This window comes from Pleurodeles waltl, chromosome 12 (genome assembly GCF_031143425.1).
Source record: "Pleurodeles waltl isolate 20211129_DDA chromosome 12, aPleWal1.hap1.20221129, whole genome shotgun sequence".
NCBI classification, from domain to species: domain Eukaryota; kingdom Metazoa; phylum Chordata; class Amphibia; order Caudata; family Salamandridae; genus Pleurodeles; species Pleurodeles waltl.
The window spans coordinates 509,247,791-509,272,383 of NC_090451.1; the positions used below are offsets into that span (position 1 = coordinate 509,247,791).

Genomic DNA, 24,593 nt, shown 5'->3' on the forward strand with positions numbered 1-24,593 from the left:
CAAAGCAAAGCAAAACACGAATGATGGACGGAATGCGGAACCAATCAAACATTCACCCCCAGTCACAGATCTGGGTTTAATCCATCGTTCTTTTGCTCACCATGCCACCCCAATTTAGACCCAGCCATATGCAAATCAGTCTTGACCCTGTTCCTCATGGGAACAGTCCAGCCCGAACTGCCAGGCCAGGTCCTCCCTGGACCGGAAACAAGCATCCTGGGACCGGTTTCAGGGTTTCACCTTTCATCAGCCAGGCTAGCTTGAATCCAGTGGCATAGTGAGCCCGGGACCCATGTCTAGGCATACCCGGCGCACTTATGGCAGCCAAAGCAAAGCAAAACACAAATGATGGATGGAATGCGGAACCAATCAAACATTCACCCCCAGTCACAGATCTGGGTTTAATCCATTGTTCTTTTGCTCACCATTCCACCCCAGTTTGTACCCAGCCATATGCAAATCAGTCTTGACCCTGTTCCTCATGGGAACAGTCCAGCCCGAACTGCCAGGCCAGGTCCTCCCTGGACCGGCAGGAAGCATCCTGGGACCGGTTTCAGGGTTTCACCCTTCATCAGCCAGGCTAGCTTGAATCCAGTGGCATAGTGAGCCCGAGACCCACGTCTGGGCATTTCCGGCACACTTATGGCGGCCAAAGCAAAGCAAAACACAAATGATGGACGGAATGCGGAACCAATCAAACATTCACCCGCAGTCACAGATCTGGGTTTAATCCATTGTTCTTTTGCTCACCATGCCACCCCAGTTTAGACCCAGCCATATGCAAATCAGTCTTTACCCTGTTTCTCATGGGAACAGTCCAGCCCGAACTGCCAGGCCAGGTACTCCCTGGACCGGAAACAAGCATCCTGTGACCGGTTTCAGGATTTCACCCTTCATCAGCCAGGCTAGCTTGAATCCAGTGGCATAGTGAGCCCGGGACCCACGTCTGGGCATACCCGGGGCACTTATGACGGAACCAATCAAATATTCACCCCCAGTCACAGATCTGGGTTTAATCCATCGTTCTTTTGCTCATCATGCCACCCTAGTTTAGACCCAGCCATATGCAAATCAGTCTTGACCCTGTTCCTCATGGGAACAATCCAGCCCGAATTGCAGGCCAGGTCCTCCCTGGACCGGAAACAAGCATCCTGGGACCGGTTTCAGGGTTTCACTCTGCATCAGCCAGGCTAGCTTGAATCCAGTGGCATAGTGAGCCCGGGACCTACTTCTGGGCATACCCGGCGCACTTATGGCGGCCAAAGCAAAGCAAAACACAAATGATGGACGGAATGCGGAACCAATCAAACATTCACCCCCAGTCACAGATCTGGGTTTAATCCATCGTTCTTTTGCTCACCATGCCACCCCAGTTTAGACCCACCCATATGCAAATCAGTCTTGACCCTGTTCCTCATGGGAACAGTCCAGCCCGAATTGCCAGGCCAGGTCCTCCCTGGACCGGAAACAAGCATCCTGGGACCGGCTAGCTTGAATCCAGTGGCATAGGGAGCCCGGGACCCATGTCTGGGCATACCCGGCGCACTTATGGCAGCCAAATCTAAGCAAAACACAAATGATGGACGGAATGCGGAACCAATCAAACATTCACCCCAAGTCACAGATCTGGGTTTAATCCATCATTCTTTTGCTCACCATGCCACCCCAGTTTAGACACAGCCATATGCAAATCAGTCTTGACCCTTTTCCCCATGGGAACAGTCCAGCCCGAACTGCCAGGCCAGGTCCTCCCTGGACCGGAAACAAGCATCCTGGGACCGGTTTCAGGGTTTCACCCTTCATCAGCCAGGCTAGCTTGAATCCAGTGGCATAGTGAGCATGGGACCCACGTCTGGGTATACCCGGCACACTTATGGCAGCCAAAGCAAAGCAAAACACAAATGAGGGAGGGAATGCGGAACCAATCAAACATTCACCCCCAGTCACAGATCTGGGTTTAATCCATCGTTCTTTTGCTCACCATGCCACCCCAGTTTAGACCCAGCCATATGCAAATCAGTCTTGACCCTTTTCCTCATGGGAACAGTATAGCCCGAACTGCCAGGCCAGGTCCTCCCTGGACCGGAAACAAGCATCCTGGAACCGGTTTCAGGGTTTCACCCTTCATCAGCCAGGCTAGCTTGAATCCAGTGGCATAGTGAGCTCGGGACCCATGTCTGGGCATACCCGGCGCACTTATGGCGGCCAAAGCAAAGCAAAACACAAATGATGGACGGAATGCGGAACCAATCAAACATTCACCCCCAGTCACAGATCTGGGTTTAACCCATCGTTCTTTTGCACACTATGCCACCCCAGTTTAGACCCAGCCATATGCAAATCAGTCGTGACCCTGTTCCTCATGGGAACAGTCTAGCCCGAACTGCCAGGCCAGGTCCTCCCTGGACCGGAAACAAGCATCCTGGGACCGGTTTCAGGGTTTCACCCGTCATCAGCCAGGCTAGCTTGAATCCAGTGGCATAGTGAGCCCGGGACCCACGTCTGGGCATACCCGGCGCACTTACGGCCAAAGCAAAGCAAAACAGAACACCCGCTATATGACCACTTTCTGGGGTGAGTGGGCATAATCCTGACCCAGAGTTCCTAGTTCCATCAAAAACAAGATGGTGGCACCCTTCCTCGAGTGTCCACCTCCAGTATCCCACCTTAGGGGTGTCACTAGCCAACAGGTGGAACACGCCTACTGAATAACTAATTTCCCACCTGGTCTGGTGCCAAATTGGCTTCAGGGCAGGGGGTAGCATTCCCCAGGACTAGGGGAAGCCAAGGTCACATATCAAAGGCCAGGGGCTTTGAAGCCCCTGGCTCTCATGTTCTAAATCACAAGCTATCCTGATGGAGGCGGTGTAATCACCTTCCTCCAGAGCAGGCATTGTTTCTGGCCTCTGACAGCAGAGGTTGTCACCTGCAGGTGCTCAAAAGCTGGTCTGTGGTGGCGGGCTATTCGATACCAGTCTTACAACTTACTAAGAGACTAGCAGGTTTTCAGGGGGCACCTCTAAGATGCTCTCTGGGAGCATGTCTCTAATAAATCCAATTCTGGCATCAGTATGGATTTATTAAGGCAAGGGTTTGATACCAACCACCATTGGTTTCAGGACAGCCATCTTGTAGCTGGATCACTCGTAATGACCAGTGTCCAGCACATGTCCTCAAAATAGCTGTTGCAACACTTGCAATATCTAGCAACAGAACTAGACATCGCAGTGGCCTATCTGCTCATGCAAAGGGGCCTCATATATAATGCAGTGCACCTTTTCTTATGGCTCTAACGCCTGCTGTACTGGTGACTTAGGCAGTGTACCTAGGCATGGCACACAGAGTGTACCATGTTGTGTTTTCAGAATGATTTGCACCATTTCACGCATTCGGGCTGTCTGCATGTGTTTGAGTGTGGGTCCCTTAGGGTGGCATAATACATGCTGCATCCCTTCAGGGACCCTCTTTAGTGCCCATGGCCTGAGTACCAGGAGTGCCATTTACTACGGTCTTACAGGGGCTCTAAAGTCCTTGCCATTGGGTTACAATTAATAAACCAAAAGAGGTGCTGTTTTTATAGGGAGAAAGGAAAGACGGGAGGTTGGAACTTAAAAGTTAAGAAGGAATCCTTATGATCAAGAACTGGTGACCTCACACCCCTGAATGGGTGTCGTGATTCATCATAGGGCTAGTTACTCATCGGGCTGGCGCTGCAATGCCCGATGTCCCCCAGCAAGAGGGATCTTTCTCAGAGATCTTTTTGATTTTTTGCCATAATGATGGATGTGTGTGTGAGTGCGTACTATGTGTAGGGTGGAGCAAGTGCGAAAAAGAGGTGTTAGGTGAGTTAAAACTGTCAAAGAGGTACCTGGTTATTTTTAATATAGTGGTCCCCTTGGTACTCAAAGGGTAGTAATATCCCAGTAGGTAAGGGTGGGGTCTTACCCTGTTGGATCAGTTGTGCCTTATTATGCATTTTTTAGCCTTATTAGTTTTTCACACTCCTTAAAAATGTAAAATAACATAACAATTTACAGTTTACCTATTATACATGCCAAAGATGATTTTAACTTGATTCTTTTTCTCCTTTTGTCTCATAAAGGTTTCTCACTCTGAGTTCCCCTGAGTATTATCCTCCATACCAACCACTTTGGTTGTTTGTTTGTCTACATCTGTTGCAAGCTTGAGGGAGACAATTAAGGTACTAGTGCAAGGGTGTGGAATTTAATAAAATATATACTTGTCCATGGGACAGGTTGTTTCTTAAATCTACTTGTCCTGAAAAAAATCTACTTGTCCCTTTGGTGCCATGTAGTATAGCGACAAATTATGGCAGCAATCGTATTATGTAAGAGCTCTGATAATAGACTCTCTGATTATGCCATGGCTACTACTATAATAGGACTTGAATACTTGAAATTTCAATCCTTACTATAGCTATTTCCTTATTTTGCCACCTTTCTGCAGATCTACATACTGGGGCTGGAGGAAGCAGTAAGCAATAGTTTCAGGGCTGGAATGCCTTTGAGTCTGCAAACCTACTAACTTGCACATTTTAAGGACTTTCCCCAGCTCTTCTCTAATCTTTTCCCCTAATGAGAAAGGTTGGAAATTTACTCCTGACAATGGCCGAAGTTGAAGTTTTTCCAGGGTTGTGGAAAAAAGTGGTTGAAGGGAAAGTGAACTTGTAAACGCTTGATAGATTTTCACATGAGCAGATCTACAAATGCATATTTTCTCATGCTAAAATACAGTTCACAATTATTTTCTAGGAGTACGATTTCCTGGTCTTCTTCTGTAAGTTATTGTGCATTCATCAAAGGCACTATTTGGAAGACATATACCCTGGGTGCACTTTTATGACTTTCTTTAAGAATTGGGTCTCTAATTAGGTCTGACTTTAACAAATACATTTTGTTTCTCTCTTTTGGCTGGCTTTACTGTGAGTGGTCGCATTCTGTTTTTCCACAAGGAGCATATTGGCATACAAAGTAGTTTTGTTCAGTGCCAGGGACTACTGTGGCAATCAGTGGTGTAACAAAACTGGAAGAGGCTCCCCTGCAAAGAACATGGAGCGCCTCCACCCCCAGACTCACTCAGGGCTGGTGCTGAGCTGAGGGGGCCCCTTGGAGGAGGGCTGCAGGGCCTTTGTTATGCCACTGGTGGCAATGTGTGCTTTTTGAGACCAAAAACGTTTTTGTCTTTTGCCAGTGTTTGTTACAATAGTGAGAGCCTGGCAGCTCCCACAGCAATAAAGTGTTACAAAAGCCATGTCAAAACAAGACATGCATTGACAAAACCAAAAGACTACAAAAAATGTCAGATCTGTTGGCTTATGCTTCCCATATTCTTGTTGAAAATTCCTACGCTGATTTTCTAGTAGGAATATTTTTTGGAAATACTACCATGCATCAAAACATTTTACTAGATGACGTTTCAAAGAAATAGCACCTAAAATTTCATAGTAGCGAAACTTTTTTTGCTACTTGCATTTTTTTCTGAACATTTTATTTTGAAATGAAATAATAATCACTCTTGCTTACACGCTTCTGCGAACATTTGCATCATTCTAGGTGCATTATACTTAGTCTCATATTGTTGAAATGTTCGAACATGTGTGTACACTTTTTTTTTTACTGGAACCACTGTCAGTAGTGCAGTGTGACCTTAAAACGTTATTTACAGCGCTCTCCCTAATATTGAAGGCTTTTCATTAATAAACCATAAATACAAGTTCGAACAGCATTAACATATGGACACACATATTACATCAACTGCACACAGTTCCCTTCCCTGTGAAGTGGCAGCCAAGGGGTTTGTGCTGCAGGGTGTTGGGCCTACTTGTTTCAAGGACAAAATAAACCTGAAAACTTGTTGCCCTTGACCCAAACAATATGTCCCGTTGCGTCAGGCAATAGGAATTCCACATCCCTGTAGAGTGAATTATTAGTTGACACGTTATCCCTTGCTGATACAGAGTAGTAATTTTCCCTCTTGTATCTTTTTAGGTGCCCCACTAAATTGTTTGGTCCTGAGGAGACACTGTATTCGCAATACGGTTGAAACACCGTTGACACTAATCAATACAAACAAATCAACCTTTATTAGATCTCTTAATTGGTATAAGAGCATGGGTTTATTCCTGTAATTTATGAATATTGCATAGATGGTTGTTGCTTCAAGGAGCACAATAATGTTATGTTGCTCTTTTTTGTTATTTGTATGTATTGTGCAGTAATTTTATGTTTAGTTCTGTGTTTTTGTTTACATAAGACACAATGCATTTGATGTATATGTAAAGAATAATATCGTTTTGCATATATTCCTTGACTACTCTTTCCTTTAGTATTTTGGAACAGTAAATTAGTAACTAGCAATTGTGCTTAATTTTACCATTTAATCCAGTTTATCACGAATAAAAAAAACGCTGTTTTTGTAATACTTTATGCCCATAAAGACTGCCTTTGAAATTTTTTATATTACTTCGCTGGGCAGCACTGTGCTAATGATTGGCCATTCTCATACTCTCTTGAGCAATGGTATTAATGAAATAACACTGGCAACTAAGCTGTGCAGACTTTCTCTTGCAGTTCACATGGCTTTGGGTCCGCTTGCTCTGTGACTACAGTGGGTCAAGAAAAAGTTGATTCCACAACTGCAGTGAGTTCTGTGTTACGTTTTATTGGCTGCCCGGTCCCTGAGTTTAGGAAATTGAGTGTTCTTCCTTACCGTAACATATGGAGGGGAGATGCATCAATTTTTTCAAAGCTACTAGGGATCCTGATGGAGATGTCAAGCAGTCGTTACCCCTTCATTATGCAGTGGGGAAAAAACACAAATTGCTTTAGAACTTCCATGATACAGGTGAGGGAATGACTAGGTGAAAGCAATGTCAGCACTGAAGGTGCACTTTATTACTCAAATGAAACTGAACTTCCTAAGGTTATTTCTGACACACACAATAGAGAGAATGTAAATATCTCAACAAGAATCATGTGTGGGCATTAGAGAACACATGTACAGATGATCAAAACATGGCAGTTCGTTTTCAGATAATTAAGAGATGCAATTCATCAGTCTTGAACCAGCTTATGTTACAAGAACCTGTTATGAATTTAGATACTATTCTGATCCTGGGGCATTCCCATGAACCTTTTCATGCTGGAACCACTAAAATGGAAGCTGCACTTGCTCTCAAAACTATCATGAAAGAGCCGGTAGCAATGGTGAATGATACATTTGAGAGAGTCAAAAGGATGACAATTTCAGGGGAGGCCCCTGTGGCACAGGGGGGGCCAACCTTCCCGGGGTGCCACAACCCTGCTGGGGGACTGCCATTCAGCTACAGGCCAATGACTATCTGTGAAATATGGGAGACTCAGGGGCACCTCTTCACATTCTGCATGGGGGCCTGTTATTTTGAACTACGCCACTATACAGGTTGGCCCCAACAGAATATAGGGGTGCTATAGTTTGATGGTGAGTCGCACAAGACAGAACTATGAGACACTATGGTTTCAAATCACATGAAGGATCCAAATCCCCAGCCCATAGTAAGGTATGTTCCACATGTGGGGTGCACAGGACACTGAACACTTTTGTCTCTGCACACGTGATGCTATTTAAAGTTAGCCATCATTTGACCATCGGCTCCATTTTGTGCGAGTGATTTAATTTTGTGCCCTGCTGCCATGCAGGGGTTTTCCACACAAAGCGTGTTTTCCATTCTGAACGTGTTTTTGCTCTTCTCACCAGCGCAGATTCATACCATGCCAGAACATATTATGGGGGATGTCATGCAATAGGAGAGTACAAGGCTGAGAATTGTTTTAAGCGGAGAAAGGTACAGCTCTGTGTTAGGATTTCACATTGGAGCCTGGCCAGTTATTTTGCATGTTTTTGACACAGACCAAGTACAGCCAGCGTTTGAATAACATAACAGAAGGGAGGGAGTTACTAGAACCTTCCTCTTGAGTTAGTTTTAGGTATAAAAGATGAGGAATCTTGGTGCAAAGATAGGAACTCACCTGTGGAGTGGAAGTGCTGCCTGGGAGAATTTGATCCCATGTGTGGTCTCCTGCCTTGGTTGTCTTGAGGGTTCCTCGGCTCTGTGCTGGCAAGGATGAGGGATATAACCCACATGGCAATGCATTTTAACTTTCGACTATTTAACGTGTATATATATATATATATATATATATATATATATACATATATATATATGCATACATATTCACTGTTGATATATTGCACATTTCTGTGATTGTTTAACTGCTATGATTATTTCTGTATCAACAAATGTTTTATTTCACTTGAGTTAAATGCTTATTTTCATATATTTGTGTGCTTTTATTTGATATCTGGGAAGTGCATTCATAAATTCATTACTCAGACTAAGAGTGCTACATTCTTTGGCGTTGTTTCCTCTTAGTTTAAGCAAGTGCAGAACAACACATGCAAAAAAGAAAATCGATGGCCTCCTGCTGGAGTCAGGCGTGTAACAGAGGAGGATGATAAGAGGATTCAGCTGCGGTGTTCGTGTGGTAAGAATGACCTATGTGAGAAAGATGAAGAAAAAGTCTTTTTGTCAACCGCATCACAATAACAAAAAGATCCCAGCTGAAACGTAAGGCAACAGTGTGTAGTTTGGAATGTGTAACCTTGCCGACATTGATGTCTGTGTGATGATTATCAAGCTTTATCAGTTCTCAAGACTGAAACCATGACCTAAACAAAGACAGCCACATGAATACACACAAGGGGGGTAAAAATCAATACCCCATGTCTTTTACAGTTGAAGTGCTAGTATGGTGGTAAACAAACTGTTGCCAGTTCTTTTGTGGTAAGGTGTGGGGAGGGTCATTACTAAACCACTGAAACTCTCAAATTAATACAGTATCCATTTACAAGGTGTGCAGTTGAAGTTGAGTTGCTGAAAGTGAATGAGCATTTATTTAGTGTGGTTAAGAATTGTTGTGGGAACTCTCTCACGTCCCATGGCTCAACTACAATAAAAGCTATATATTGTTTGCAGCACTCGGGCACATTTATAGATGCTGTTAAGCTTTGTATACATTGAATCTGAAGTTTTCAATAACTAATGTTTGTTGATTATGATACACCTGCTAAAACTCATGTCAATTGTAAAAACGTGCTATTTGCAATGCCCAGTGTTTGTTGATTATGACATATCTGTTAAACTCATGTCAACTGTAAAAACATGCTATTTCTAAAATATGCCGATTGTGAAACAAAAACGATCCATACTGAACATGTGCCAGGAAATCAGGAGAATAATTACTCAGCTCTCTGACATTCAAACAAACTGGCAGAATTACATGTGTCCACTCCCATATTTAAAGTCACCTGCTTGCCTGAGGCCTTGCTTGTCTTTGTTGTTGATGCACTCAACTGTTTCCATTCGAGCCCTCCAGTTGAGGTTCAGTGTTCCTTGTTCTGCAGTGGAGTTCCAGTGTTCCTTGGTCTTCCATCGAGTTCTGGTGTTCCTTTTCCTGCAGTGGAGTTCTGGTGTTCCTCGTCCTACGGCAGAGGTCTTCCTTGGGTCCGGCCATATCCAGCAGGCTTCACACCTCCTGCTTCCGTTGACAATCCCATCTTCCTCTGACAATCCCATATTTCCTGTAAGAAAAGAAAACTAGAAAGGAGAAAACCTGGTAAAGGTTTCTCTGACATTTTGCAGTCAACAAGGTAAAGAGAGACTAATCGTGTGTGCGCATTGAACTAAAAGAGAAAGCAGAGCTCTGTCATTCTAAAGGTTAATGTTATTGCCACAATAGCATCTAGAGCGGGTAATGCATTTGGTGAAAATTTAAAGGCACAGTAAAGAGGTTTTAAGGAAAGACGTATTTCCTATTTTACACACTCCCCTGAAATTTAGAATATTGGAATCAGAGCAAGTTAATCCGAACTATAATTGGCAAGTATTTGCCTCAGAACTTTTTAAAAGAACTTTTGAGTTTGGGCATTGTTCAGAGACTTTCTCACTTTAGGCACGATCAAGAACTGTTTAATTACTCGAGAGAGAGAGAGAGAGATGTGTTCATCCTTTAATAAGATGTGTATATTATTTTGGCAATAATTGACATTGTAATTGTATTGACTCGATGTACTAATGTGGTAATTCTTTTGCAGCCCAAAATCCCTAATCCAAACACCAGTATTTAAGAAGCCCGAGGCCGAGGCGCAGGTCTCTACACGCATTCTGGGGTCCCAGCAGTTTTGTCCTTCACAGAGCGGAAGCCAGCATTTCTTTTCTCTCTCTCCAAAATCCCCCTTCCGTCAGGGGACTTGTCATAACCTGGAATTCAGGTGAGTGGCTTGCATCTGAACAAGAACAAAGCCAGGCAGCCTACACATCTATCTGACTTTAAAAGCAAAAAAACTCAGGCTCAGAGATTTCCATTTCACATTAGCAAACAGGTCAAGGTTGAGCGTCAGAAACTGGAGTATGATGATGACAATGGAAGACGTAGTGTCTTGGGTGTCACTCATGGTGGTCACCAAAAAGCTCAAGCTCAAGCTGATAGGGCCTGTTCATATGTGTATTGATATGAGACTGCCAACTAGAACACCCAAAATAGAGTGGCATGTGACTCCCATCATTGCAGTCATAATGGCTGATCCTTTTGCTGTCAAGTGGTTTCCTAAACTGGACCCTAGTGCTGGATAACCATAACTGGAATGTGATAAACAGAGTCGCTGCATCACAATGTTTTCAGTACATCTATGGTTTTAGAAGTATAGCAGTGGATCTTTGGCATACTCTATACAAATAAAGTACTTCAGAATGATATTTGGGAAATGTTGGCTGGGTGCCAAGGCCTAATGAACATGAGTAATGACATATCATAATATACAACCAGCCTTGAAGAGCACCTTGGCTGAATAAAAACAACCTTACAACCACTTTCAGAATGCTGTCTTGCCCTGCATTGGAAGAAATATGAACTCCCAAAAGATAAACTTGAATGTTTTGGCTATGCGTTTTCAACACAATGGGTAATGGCTGACCCTAGAAAAGTCCAGGATATAAAAATAGCCACTGCCTCTAAAACTGAAATGATGGTAAGAAGCATTCTAGGACTGGGGATTAATTGTATCCGGTTTATACAAAAATTGCCAAAACGCACAGAACCGCTGAGGAATCACACCAACACAAAGATTCCATGGGGCTGGAGACATAAAGAGTAGTTCCATGACACTCAAGATGCCCTTCTTCAAGACACCATAATAAATCTTTTGGCTGTTGGAGGGCAAGTGAGCTAGTAGACAGTGGCAGCTCCTCTGTGTTTGAGACTGTTCTTCTGGAAAATGACGAAGAATCCTGGACACTAATTGTTCTGCCAAAGGAGATCACACATAAATAGAATGAGAGACCATGGCAATCAACTGGGTCTGCCAATACTTTCACATATATGTACATCATTTTCATGTGGTGACTGATCACAGGGAGTTAATAGTACCTTTGTTCCATAGCACTGCACCACACCTACTGCCATACATTGAAAATGGGCTTTGCATTTGCAGTCACAGATTCTGAAGTATAGTAGTGAATGTGGAGCTAATAACCTTGTGGACCATTTATCCAGGGACCCATGTCACCACATGGCCGCTGAGTGCAGCCAAGCTGAGTCAACCAAGGACAAGTGCATTTAGTTACAAGAGAGGACAGCTCCAAAGCATAAGCGTGTGCTAAAAATGTGGATGTAACAAATGAGGTTGAGTGTCTACAAGCTGTCAATGTACACTGCTAGGCACAATGTGTACAGGCTACTTCTGAGAGGCCATTGATGTCACAGTGCCCAGGCACAAGCTACACTGAGATCACTGGGGAGAATCATGCATGAGCTGTTTCACATTCTGGAAAGAAAATGGCTAAGGGGCTGTTGTCTGGTTATACTAAATTACCCTCCTACATGGACCATAAAAGTGTATATCAAAGGGTAATAAAAATAAATGCTTCTTTAAGAGAGAACATTTGGTTCCAGGGCCTGGATGTCCAGGTGAAAGAGACCATCAGCAATAATGTACTCTGCCATGCATCAGGACAGCTGGATGCACCCACACCTGTTGTCACAGAAGGGACGTTAGCAATAAGGTCCGTGCAGGGTCAGATGACGTACCTACTGGTTGTGGTCGTCAGTTGTTAGTCCATGGTGGAAATTGTATCATCCGCCTCTTTTAATAACATAGCCCCAAAGCTGGAGAAAATCTGGGACACCCGTGAAGTTCAACAATAGGTAGAAAAAGACAAAGCCCTACATTTTCATGGGAGTAAATTCTTGGATTATTAGGACATTTTCAATATCAGACAAAGGGAGATTACTCCCTTATGGCTGCTGGCCTTTATGGAAGTATAACTCTTTATGCATACAATAAAGAAAACAATACACACTGTAGAACAAAAAACAACAGTTCTAAAGTGGACAATCCAAAACGTCCTAAGAACTTATTGCAATACCACTTACATTGTCACACAATGTGTCCCAGCTTTAGTGATTCTGCTCTGCTTTTGACAACATAGTACCCACCACATTAGATTAGATAACTACAATGAAAGAGGATTTTAGGGAAATACCTGTAGAAACACTCATACGGAGTATGCCTGTCCATTTTAGTATTGGTGATCACTGTCTGTGACCACCACCCACATGGAAAATGTACAGTGCTTATCAAGTACACACAAAGGACCACCACCAGAAAGAAATGCTACCATGATTATGGCACAATGGAATGGCAAAGGTGACGCCTGGACTGTGTCCACGTTCAAGAAAGTCTGATCTGAGCTGACACAGGGACCGGAATCAAGGTCCCCACCTATGGTTTATTCTGACCAAGGGATGCCCCCTCAAAATATGCATGATTCTGATATCTTGGACGGTTGGGAATTGTCTAGCCCAATGCCACCAGAAGACCTACTTATATCATCAATAGCAGGTAACAAAGGGACACTGTTAGAGAACAGTAGCTGCTCACCTGGAGGGGGAGATCTGTACAATCTCAGGCCATAAGCTTGCCCATTACAAACTCTGATTGGTTGTGTACTATATTGATCAAGTGTGTTACGGACATTGTGCTACTGAACTTTGACTTTTATCAATGGATTTACATTTCAAGCTTTAGATTTTGTACAGTGGTGTAAAGCGTGATGTCACATACTGACATGCACTCGCTGCATTCCAGTGCAGCTGGCGCAGCACTGCAGACGCAATCACAAATACATTGCACCTACATGTGCAGTGGCCCAGGTGTGCGTGCCTGCTCAGTGAACCGCACAGTGCCAGCAGGCCGCCAGTCTCCTACCTTCATGAGCATCAGAGCACAGAACAAGGCTCCCCCACCGTTCCTCTAACTTGAGCAGATAACCCATGAACATCTGTCTTTAGTTACTTCCTCGTACGTAGTTTAAAATGTTCAGTTGTGTTTTTCGTAGGGATTTCCTGTATGGTTTGGTATATTATGGTTATTTATACACTGCTCACTAACCATACGAAGTTGCTAAAGCGCTATGCAGATGGGTCTCGCACAACCAAAAGAGCCCAGTATTCGTGATTAGTTAAGTATAAGGGTTGTACTTAGTATGATGCTACACATTATTAACATCGTCAATCATATGGAAATAGAATGCCATTCGGTTTGTTGTCACCCATATGGATAACACATTGTCATGCAATTCCTGCACTGTTTTCCACTCCCTTATTTTGGGATTGAGTTTGTTATAAAGAGTAATACAAGGACCCTTTTAGTCTAATGTGTATGAACATTTCACGACTGTTGTCAAGAATTGTGATTGGGGGAAATAATTTATTTTGTAGTTCAGACATATTCAAGCAGGAATACATTTAAAATTCGCAATCAGTGGTCCTGCAAGTTGAAAAATGATCAGGGACGGCTCCTCCATTAGGGCGGAGGAGCATCGCCCGCCCCCGCCAGCATCTGCAAACCTTTTCCCAAAAAACCATAATAAACTGTGTTTATTATCGTTTTTTGGGAAAAGGGGCGGGGCCTCGGGGGTGACGAGCAGTGAGGGGGTCAAAGAGAGCACGAGATGGATTACCAGGAGCAGGCAGGGAATAGATGAATGGTAGAGGGCCATAGGCAACTCTTGAAGGCATTGGAGGCAGCATGGTAGCTAGAGAGGGCCCTGGCTGGCGTTTGCAGTGTTCTACAAGTAGTGCCAGGCAGCAGTGGGCAAGGGCAACAGCAGAAGGGCAGCAAGGAAGGCCAGGTATGGGGCCAAGGCACGATGAAGCTCTAGGGTCCACGCCTTCAGGGGCCAGCATCAGTGCTGATGTCCGCCCTCCTGGAGTATAATGAAAATGGTAAGGGTGAGGAGGATGGGTATGGCAGGGGGCGGTGGGTTCAGTGAACGAGGATGAGGACATGTATTTCATGGTAAAGCCGCCTGAAAAAGTTTATGGTAGGTTAAGCCACCTTGAGCGCCTACAGGTGGCTGAGGCGGGGGACAGGGTAGAAGAGTCAGATGCGAGGGGGGTAAGGGCTCCCACTGAGGGCAGTATGCAATGAGGAGGAGACAGACGGGAAAGGGGACCTAGCAAGGATTACTTATCTCAGGGAGTAGGGACAGAGGTAAACAAGCAGTTGGAGTATGTGGCCGCACGGACTTGGGAGAGCTCTGTGTGGCTTGGTGGCCACAAGAAGAAGTGAAGGCAGGGCCCTTGGCAGTTAGCTGGACAACGCAACAACATCTCTTGGAGAGCAAGTGGCAGTACGAATTGCGTTTTGAGGGTCCTCATGAGCACTTGGTTTCAGGGAAGAGGGGCAAACCTTGTTTGGATTATGAAGACGAGAGCTTGGAGGAGGGGGCACTAGGATAGGAGACTGAGAGTCAGCAGGTGACGTGCACTTGGTGGCTATAAGGGGAGGGGTGGGGTGGAGGGGTGACTCATGGCAATGTCTATTATGTTGCAGGTGATGGGAGCTGCAGGGAGGCCTAGCAGACACCAGTACATATCGCAGCAGGTCCAGCTGGGGAAGAGGCGGTCTCCGGAGTAGCCACTGTCCTTGGTGCCAGGTAAGTGCAGAACTGTCACGGTGTGGCAGGCACATGGTTTTGGTGGAAGTGAGGGAGCCTTCAGGGAGTAGGGAGGCCCGCTTAAGGAAAGGAGTTTATGTGTTGGACATAGGTGTGAGCCTGGATGAGAGGGACCATGAGGCAGGGGGGTCACTGTTGGTGGGTGTAAGGTGACTACAGCTCAAGGCAATTGAGGGCAGAAAACTGGCGACGATGGGTGTTTAGGTTCAAGGGCAGCAGGCGTAGGGTAACACTACTAGTCAGGTGATGGGAGAGTCTTCCAAGAAGGCAGAAACCGTGGCTAAGGCAGAGCCACCGGAGAGTAAGGAACTGAAGATTAAGAAGCTCCCCTACATGGGGATATCAAAACCACTGGGGACCCACCTCATGCTGGAGATAAAAGAAAACATTTGGAAGGGGGAATATGTGGAGAAGTTGAAACTTTTACATAGGGAACTATGGTCCAAGGAAGGTTCCAGAAAGGAGGAGTACAAGCTGGCAAAGTGGCCTAAGGTGCCAGTCATGATCGAAAATTGGACAGCGACCTTTCTGCTATACGCTAGCGTATATTGTGAGAAATACCCAGCAAGGTCGGTCGCGCTTTTCAAGTACATGGATGTTATTAGAAAAGCACAAATAAATTATGGGGGTTACGCATGGGTCGAAAACGATGAGGAATTGCGGGCAAGTATGGCTCTGGACCCAGAGATTCAGTGGGGGGAAATTGATACCGACTTATGGCAGCACACAATACACAATGACCCCAGTGAAGTTTGGGAAGACAGTTTTCACAGCCAGTGGGCAGTCAATAGTCTATCGCCCTTTTCAGGGATGTCCCACCCCAAGGCAGAGGGCAGGGGACTGCACAAGGGAGTGGAAACAGTTATTTTGGGCCGTGTTGGGATTTTAACAAAGGCACATGCACCCGGGAATATTGTAAGTTCAGACACAAATGCTCCAAGTGCTCGGGCAGGCATGCCTTGGTCAATTGCAATGGGACGGGCAACACATCAGGGCACTCGGCCGGACAGTGGCAGCAGCAATAGGGCAGCGCATGTGTGCAGCAGGCGAATGTGCACAACAATTTCTGGGGAGGACAGGGCGTGCAGGGCACTGAGGGAAAGAGCACCTACTCCAGTTGAACTGGAGAGGTTGCGCTTCTGGCTAGCACAGTATGAGCGGAAGGTGAGGCAGACTTATTGCTGGATGGTTTTACCTGGGGCTTTTGATTGGGGTATGCTGGACCAAGAAAGCAACAAGGGGCAAAACATTTAAAGTCAGTGAGCGCGCACAAACAAGTGGTTCGGAGCAAACTGTGTAAGGAAGAGAAGGAAGGGCGCATGGCAGGTCCTTTTACGGAATGGCTGGTGGAAAATCTAATAGTTGCATCCAATTGGTTGGTTCCTAAAAAAGAAAAGGGTACATTTTGAGTGATTCAGCCCCTCTCTTGGCCAGAAGGCAATTCTGTGAACAATTTAATTTCCGAGGACCTGGTGTCAGTGTCGAATGCCTTGGTGGATGTCGCCCTAGCTCTGGTGTTGGAAGCTGAACAGGGGGCACTAATGGCAAAAAGTGATATTAAGTCCGCTTTCCATTTGTTGCCAGTACACCCTAACGATTTCTAGCTCCTCAGGCTGCAAATTGATGGGTGCATGTTGACATAGTGCTCCCTTCGCGCTGCTCTGTATCTTGTGCTCTGTTTGAGTGCTTCAGCACTTTCCTTCACTGGGTTTTTACTAAACAGATGGGACATCAGCACATCACCCATTATCTTGATTAACTTTTCTTAGTGGGTGAAGCAGACTTAGAACAATGCAAAAGTCTGCTGGACAGATTCAGGGACATTATGGAAGACCTTGGCAAGCCAGTGGCGCCAGAAAAGACAGTTGACCCTAGCACAATCATCGCATTTCTGAGTATTGAGATTGATTTGGGGGCGATATTGACTCAACTTCCAGAGGGCAAGAAGGTGGCAATGGCTTTGTTACTGGATGAGATGCTGCATAAACACAAAGTTATAGTTAAAGACATACAGATATTGTTGGGGTATCTGAATTTCACGTGCAGAGTAGTGAGGGCTGGCAGTACATTGTGCAGGTGACTGGGCATGTCTTTGGCTGAGCGACAGCTGCTGCATCACCATGTGGTGCCTTTTTTGAGTTCCTTTAATGGGATTCCTCTAAAATCTTGGCAGGAGATGGGATGGGGCACCCAAATATTCTCATATGCGGCATATGGCAAAGGCTTTGGCATATATTGGCAAGGCAAATGGTGCGCCAAGGAATGGTCATTGGAGTGGAAGTGGGATGGGAGGAGCATTGCCTTTTTGGAGTTTTTTCCATTAGTCATAACAGTGACGATATGGGGTACAAAGCTGGCCCACAAAAGTGTGGTTTTTAGGATTGACAACTTCGTGGTAGTTCAGGTGGTCAACAGTCAGTCCACCAGGGACCCGCAGATTCTGATGTTGCTGTGTTTTTTCATGTTAGGATGCCTGCAGCATGACATTGCGTTTCGGGCGTGTCACTTACCAGGAGTTGACAATTACATTACGGATGTTTTGTCTCATTCACAGTGGGAGAAATTCAAAGGGGTGGCCATGGACGCGAAGCCTGTCAAGACCCAGAGACCACCAGAATTATGGAGACTAAGAGACAGAGGATGCTTCAGCTGGGAGTAAACTCGCTAGCAATTTTCACGTGGGAGGCATACACGCAGGCCTGGCATGAATTTCTGCTTCAGGGAGCTCCCAAGTGCCAGGAGGGATGAGAAAGAATTGAGGACGTGGAGCAGGTCATACTGACATTAATCGAAAAAAGGCCATTCAAGGGTTACGATTTCAGGGAAACTAGCGGGGACTGCGTTTATGGGTAAATTACTTGGATGTATGCACCGTTGGCGGGCAATATGGGCAGAAGAATATTCATAGGGTGGGCCAGGGAAGCAGGCAAGTCAGGTCTGGCTAGGAGATCAGTGACTCTGGATTTGTTGGGACGAATGATTGCTACCTTGCCAGAAGTATGCAACAGTAGGCAGGAGGCAGTTTTTTTCATCGCACTGATGTCTTGGATGTTCTTCAGAGCATTCCAAGTCTCGGAGTTGCTAGTGGGAAAAAGGGGTCGAGGTCTACGTTGGGAGGAAACGCACATGAGCCAAGGAAGCCTTCAGATATGGTTGCATAGGTCCAAGACCGATCAGAATGGCAAAGGGAGGACAATATGTCTAAGACAGTACCCTTTGGCTGGGGTCTGCCTGTTGTGCTGGGAAAGTGTGTTGCGTGCCCAGAACGCGGCAGGAACAGATAGGGTTTTCCAACACGGAGAATGAAAGGTGGCCACGGCGTGTCAACTTCTGGCCATTTTGCGAAAAGGGTTTAAGAAGCTGGGGTTGGAGGCATCTGCATTTGGTACACACTCCTTTAGAATAGGTATGGCTATGGAAGCAGGTAGCAGGGGGTAGAGCATCCAGAGAAATGTAGTTCAGATTGCTTTCAGCTGTACGTTTGATGTGAAGAGGTGAATTGATGCAGAGGGGTGTATCACATTGTTGTATTTATATTTTTCAGGTTTGGTTCCTGGTTTGGACGTTGCTGGACTGACAATTTTGGCTAGTGGGACATTTGTTTATAAAATGGGCCCAGAACCATGCAAGGAAGAGCAGCCATAGGGTCACCTTGGGCCTGGATCCGGCTATGTATCAAGTGCAGTGGGTAGGGAAAGGGGAAATGCATTAGCAAGACCTGCTACAATGTCTCAACAGACTTTGGTGAGAGGGCAGTGCCCCAGCTTATTAATAATACACCTATGGAAGACTAACATGGTGAGTGAGAAGGGTCTAGTGATCATGAAGACTATGAAGAGGGACATGAGGGGAATTCAACAGCAGTGGGCTGGCTGTCACATAGTGTGGATAGCTTTTGTTCTGCAGAGTATTTGGTGTGAGGTGAAGAGGCCGGCAGCAAGTGAGAGGACACAGCGCTAAATTAACAAAGAAATGCACTCTCTTTGCAGAAGTAGGGGTATTATGGCCCTGGAGCATTACGAATTGCGTTTTGATGGTTCTGTAGTTTTTCAGAGGGGATGGTGTCCACCTGTCTTTCCTCAGTATGGATTTGTACTTGTTCCAAATTAGAGGTTGGCTAAAGCAGTTGTCCCAGGTTCATTAAAGCTACCTAGTTGGGGATGAAGGGCAGAAAAATTCTAGTTGTACCTTTTTCTGGGTGGCGGGGGTATGGCAAGTTTCCATGATTTACTAAAGTTTATGGTTGTTGAAAGTGGCAGTCCAGGTTGGGAAGGAACGGGTAGAGAAGAGCATGCCTGGTCGAGCCAGGAAGTTAAACGTGCATTAGGAAATTAGGTTGCTTACAGGTTCAAATTACACAAAACTGGAAGGGAGTTTAAAGCTAGCAAGCGCTCACATCAGCCTAGGAATAATACGGTATTGCAATGGTAAAGTGGGAGGGATGGGGAGAGTAAGGTAGGTGTGGGGGATGAGTAACATAGGTGATTTTTTTGTATAGTGAGGTTGTTAGTTTTGTAAGGCAAAAGCCTGGGTTTGCTATTGTTAGTGCACCTGTTTTCAATAAAGCAGCCTTCTCCACACAAGCCTGGTGTCAGTTGTGGGTAATGTGCCCCTCTTCCCCAACTTTAAACATTCTAACAAGCTATAAAACTCAGGAACACACAACTGTCATCCTTCTTTTGTTGCTGCTGCTCACCAGATAACTAGTGACTTTAACTTTAATTTCTTGGTTGGGCCGTGGGTTAGTATGTGTGAAGGGCATGTTTGTTTGGCGAGATTTAGTTTGCACGGGTAGAGATGTACTCTTTTCACTTCTGTTACATTTTAGTATGTCTGTTTTGTTTTTATAATCTATGATTTTCAGTCTAACCTGTATCCCAGCAGGTTGGTCATTTAGTATGAAGATCTTGTAGTTATTTTGATGCAGCGCACTTCGCTTTACACTCAATTTAGGAGATTCTTAACTTTTCGTGGATTTTAACAATTGATGGAGTTTAAACATTAAGGTTACATATGGAGTTTTGAAAACAAATATCTTTCACTGGTTATTTTGTGCTTGCAAGACTTGTGCTACAGTTTTCTGGATGTTTTCCTCATTGTTCTGAGGTTGGTTGATGCACATTTTATGCATACGAGGAAAGTCTCTTACAAGGAGTATGCGTTGAATGCATGATAAATTATGTACTTAACACGTCAGCCATTTGAGAAGTTTGGGAATCTTACATTATTTAAAAACAGGAGGCCACTTTGAGTAGTTGGGAAGCATAAAAACTCTGGGCCATTTATTCAGTTTTCATTTAACACAGGATTGTGATCATAACAGGAATATGATGAAGGAACAGTTTGAAAGGGAGATCGGGGTGAAATTGGAAGGCATGGTTAATAAGGCATTAAGAAAGTTGATGGTGTAAATTTCAGAAGCCATTGATAGGAAATGTGAGAGTTCATGGTCAAACTTAAAGAGAAAGGCTGTTGAGATTGCACCTTGACAGGCACATAGGAGTAATGATGATGCAGGATGCAGTGGCGGGGTAGGTAGGAGCCAGAGAAAAAAAAGGTTCAGAGGATGTTAATGCAGGAATATCTAAAATTCTAAAAATAGCAGATGATAATGCTAAAAGCTGCGTTTTGGATGTTGGTGATACAGATAATGCAGGCATTGTGGATGGTTAGCGCAAAAGCTCGAAAAATGTTCCTGAATCTGAAGGTTCAGATGGTATGTTAGAAGGCATAGATAGACTTATCATGTTCCTCTATTTTTTATTTTATTCAGGATGTGATTGAGATAAAAAAGGAACGGGCATGTAAGGGCTCAGGATCATAGTTAACAATAGATGACCCTTTTGGTGATATAATGTTTGATCCTTTGCTAATTAAACATCCATATGCTCCAGAGTGGAGTCCATCTTCTTATGTAGCTACATATATTACCTTTTAGTTATGAAGGGAAATTTCTATGGGAATCAGATCTTGCTGGAGATCTGAATGTCCTTGCCCCTCTTTGCCAAGTAAAATAACCACTCCGGATTTGGAATGGTAAAATATTAGTTTTATTAGTAAAAGTAGAAACGACCCTATGAAGAGTCTGGATAGAGGGTAAAGGTTTTGCCAGGACCATCTGTTAGATATGATTGGCCCTCTAACTAAGACATTTGAGATTTGAGACATTGACAGATGGCTGAGGAGGCTTACTAGAATGAGAATTGTGTGGAGCCTAAAGAACTTTTTCAATGGGTGCAACGATCTATTTGTTGTCTTGGAAATGCTAATATTGCATTGTCTAACAAGAGGAGAACAATTATTTTGATTAAGACTGACCCGCAATTGATAGACTTGGCTAGCAAAGAAGGAAGTACATCTTCTCAGGGTTGACGTTTTGGGGATAACTTCATTAAGGTTATGGCTAAGTATGTAGGAGTACTTAATTCTATACAAAAACCTCAAAAAGATGTCAAAAACATTTTTGGACAGAGAGTTTTTACTAGGGCCGGGAGAACAAGGAGTCAGTTCCCCGGCTGAGGACAAAGTGCATCTAGATCCTTCATAGGCCCTGGGTTTAGACCCCCTTCTGTATACAGTCAGTTTGGATATGGAACAACTCAGGGTTTTAATCCCACAAATGAAAGACAGTAGAAGGAGGTCTTCAAGAGGAGTAAGGCATCAGCAAGGATGTTCTGCAGGTAAGTATATCTCAAGACCATTTAGGTATCCCAGTAAAGTTGAGTGGCAGTCTAGCCCACTTTATTGGGAATTGATTGAGGGTAACTGAGGGTCATTGTGTTTCAGAAACTGCCAAGGGATTCAGAATAGATTTTGTGGAGATTCCTGTTCAGAGAAAAATGCCTCAGGAGTTTTTTCTCTCTCGAAAAAGGAAAGGACTTTAGTAACAAAAAAAGGAGGAGTTAGTTGCAAAAGGAGCAATAGAGGACGTGTTGGATCATTCAATGGATTTTGTTAGAACATTTTCTTGGTGGAAAAGAATAAGAAAGGAATGCGCCCAGCAATAAATTTCAAAGGTTTGATTGAGTGGGCCATTTACCATAATTCAAGATGGAAGGTTTCCATCTGTTGAGGGATGTGTTAAGAAAGGGTGATTGGTTGACAAGGTTGGGCAAGAAAGATGCTTATTTAACAGCTCAAATTTGGGGCCCTCATCTCAAATTTCTGCAGTTCAGGTGGATAGGAAAGCTGTGAAAGTTCAAAAGTCTTCCTTTCAGTCTTTCTTCGGCACCATGGTATTTTATGAAGGTTCTTCACCCAGTGGCAGGTTGATTATGGGCAAGGTCAGTCAGGTTGGTCATTTACAGATATGACATTTTATTGATGGGACGGGACAAAAAGGTTGTTTCTTATCACACAACTATGGCAATAGAGCTTTTGGAGTCCCTAGGGTTTGTTGTAAACAGGATGAAATATTTGTTAGTTCCAAATCAGGAGATACAGTTTCTTGGTTTTGTGATGGATATGATTCGGACAGAGCTAAGGTTCCCAAGGGAAAAGTTAAAGAAATTGAGAAGGGAGCCTCAAAAGGTTTTGAAGAGATAACGATGAGGACTCTAAGTTTACTGTCATCAACCATTCAAGCAATTTACCCTGGTCCTATTTATTATTTAACTCAGCAGGGATTGAAAATTAGGTGTCTGAGACTCTCAGAGAATTATTTTTGATAAGAAATCAAAGGAAGTGCTGATTTTGTGGCTACAGAATGTGAATGCATGGAACGGCAGAGCTATTTTTGGGAAAGAGCCAGAAATAGTGATAGAGTCAGAGGCAATATTGGAAGGATGGGGTGCAAAATGTGGAAACTGGTTTGCATGTGGCCGTTGGACAGTTGAAAAAAAGAGCTTGCACATCAGTTGTTTAGAATTGTTCAAAGGTTTGTTTGTCATTTGCTGCTTTTTTCAATTAGTGATGAGCTGGACAATGAGTCTGCAGTAAGACATGTCAACAAGATGGGGAGTCCTCAGTCTAAGTGTTTAGAGAATTTAGCAAAGGTTTTTTAGGAGAATTATTTGAGCAAAGGGATATATGGTGTAGAATATTCCCAGTCTGAGCAATGGTGTAGTGGACTGGTTTTTGAGAATTTTCAGGTATTCCAGTGATTGGAAATTAGACAGAGTGGTGCTTCTGAAGATCCAGGAGATTTAGGGTGCTTTCAGTGTAAATCTTTTTTGCAAGAAGATTGAATGCTCAGTTACCAAAGTTTTTCAGTTGGAGAACGAGTCCAGAGGCATTGAGGGTTTTTACATTTTTTTTATTTATTTATTCAGTTTTGATAAACATAAAACAACAAGCCCAGGAGCAGAGCAAATACATACACAGATAATCCGGGCAGTGTCCAAATAATCAACTGTTTTTTAGCCAGTCAATGATAAGATATAGCAAGGGAAATATTCCCATCATGCTCAATACATCAGGTTCCATCCAACACAACATGTACTAGCCATTGGGATTAACATTAGAAACACGCCTCAAGGATAGAGGCTAAATGCTACCACGCTCCCAGGACTGGAAAGAACAGGTCAACAACCAGCAAGAGAGATAAAGGGCGGCAGAGAGGGACACGGGCAGCACAGTCATCCATCCCAGCAAGCAAACATGGCACTGACGAGCGGCAACCCAAAGCTGATCCTCCATGTGCGTGGCCGATCAAAATAAGCACGCAACATTTCATTTATGAGACTCCAAAAAGGAGCGTAGGGGTCCCCAAATGTCCCTCGGGCCGGAACCCTCAGGGACCAGTTCCCAAAAAATCGTTAACTGCTCCTGGCAGAACGCCGCATCTCGCAGCCAGTCAGCCCCGCGAGGGGCCCGGCCTCTCCCCCAGCACATCGCCACTCTGCACTTAGCCAACAGCAGCAATAGGCCCACTAGTCCCCGCAAAGTCAACGGCACCCTGTCCACCAGTCCAAGCAGCGCCAGCCTAGGGGAGAGGGGCAGATCCAAGCCAGTCATCTCCGCAATCACATGCATCACTTCCAGCCAAAAGTCACGCACCTCCCCACAATGCCACGCCAAGTGTAGAAAATCAGCATCAGGGGCGCGACACCTTTCACAATTAGCATCCGCGCGCAGCCCCATAGCATAGAGACTTCGAGGGGTGTAATATAAACAATGTAGGAATTTAAAATGAATAAGCCGCAACAGATAATTCGTCGACAGTGCTCTCATGTGCGCACAGCATTTCTTCCACGCTTCTTCAGAAATGTCCTTCCCGACATCCATTTCCCACCTGGCTTTAGCAGACATGGCAATGTCCCTCTGCTGTTCCTGCAGACAGCCATAGAGCTTAGTAATGAGTTTGCACGGCGACTGCACACACCACAACATCTCCAGTGCCTGGCAGATCCTCGGGGTTGTCGGAAGACCCACAAATCGCGCGCGGAGCATCGCACAAACACGCAGGACATATAATCGGTGCAATGCATTATCAGCTCCATCTCCAAGCACCGCCTCCGGGGAGATCAACCGCCCCCCCCCTCAAACCAATCTCCTAAAGAAGACAGGCCCTAGCCAT

General features: G+C 44.7%; 1 long non-coding RNA gene across 1 annotated transcript in view; it reads left to right on the top strand.

Annotated features, from left to right (window-relative positions):
• The window catches only part of LOC138267450 (uncharacterized), a 54,383-nt gene extending 34,726 nt beyond the window's left edge, over positions 1-19,657 (top strand). The window contains exons 2-6 of the long non-coding RNA XR_011199805.1: positions 8,432-8,543; positions 9,463-9,708; positions 10,153-10,329; positions 14,953-15,055; positions 17,631-19,657. This is a non-coding gene — a long non-coding RNA (uncharacterized lncRNA). The remainder of the gene's footprint in view (positions 1-8,431; positions 8,544-9,462; positions 9,709-10,152; positions 10,330-14,952; positions 15,056-17,630) is intronic.
• The last annotated feature ends 4,936 nt before the right edge of the window (positions 19,658-24,593 follow it).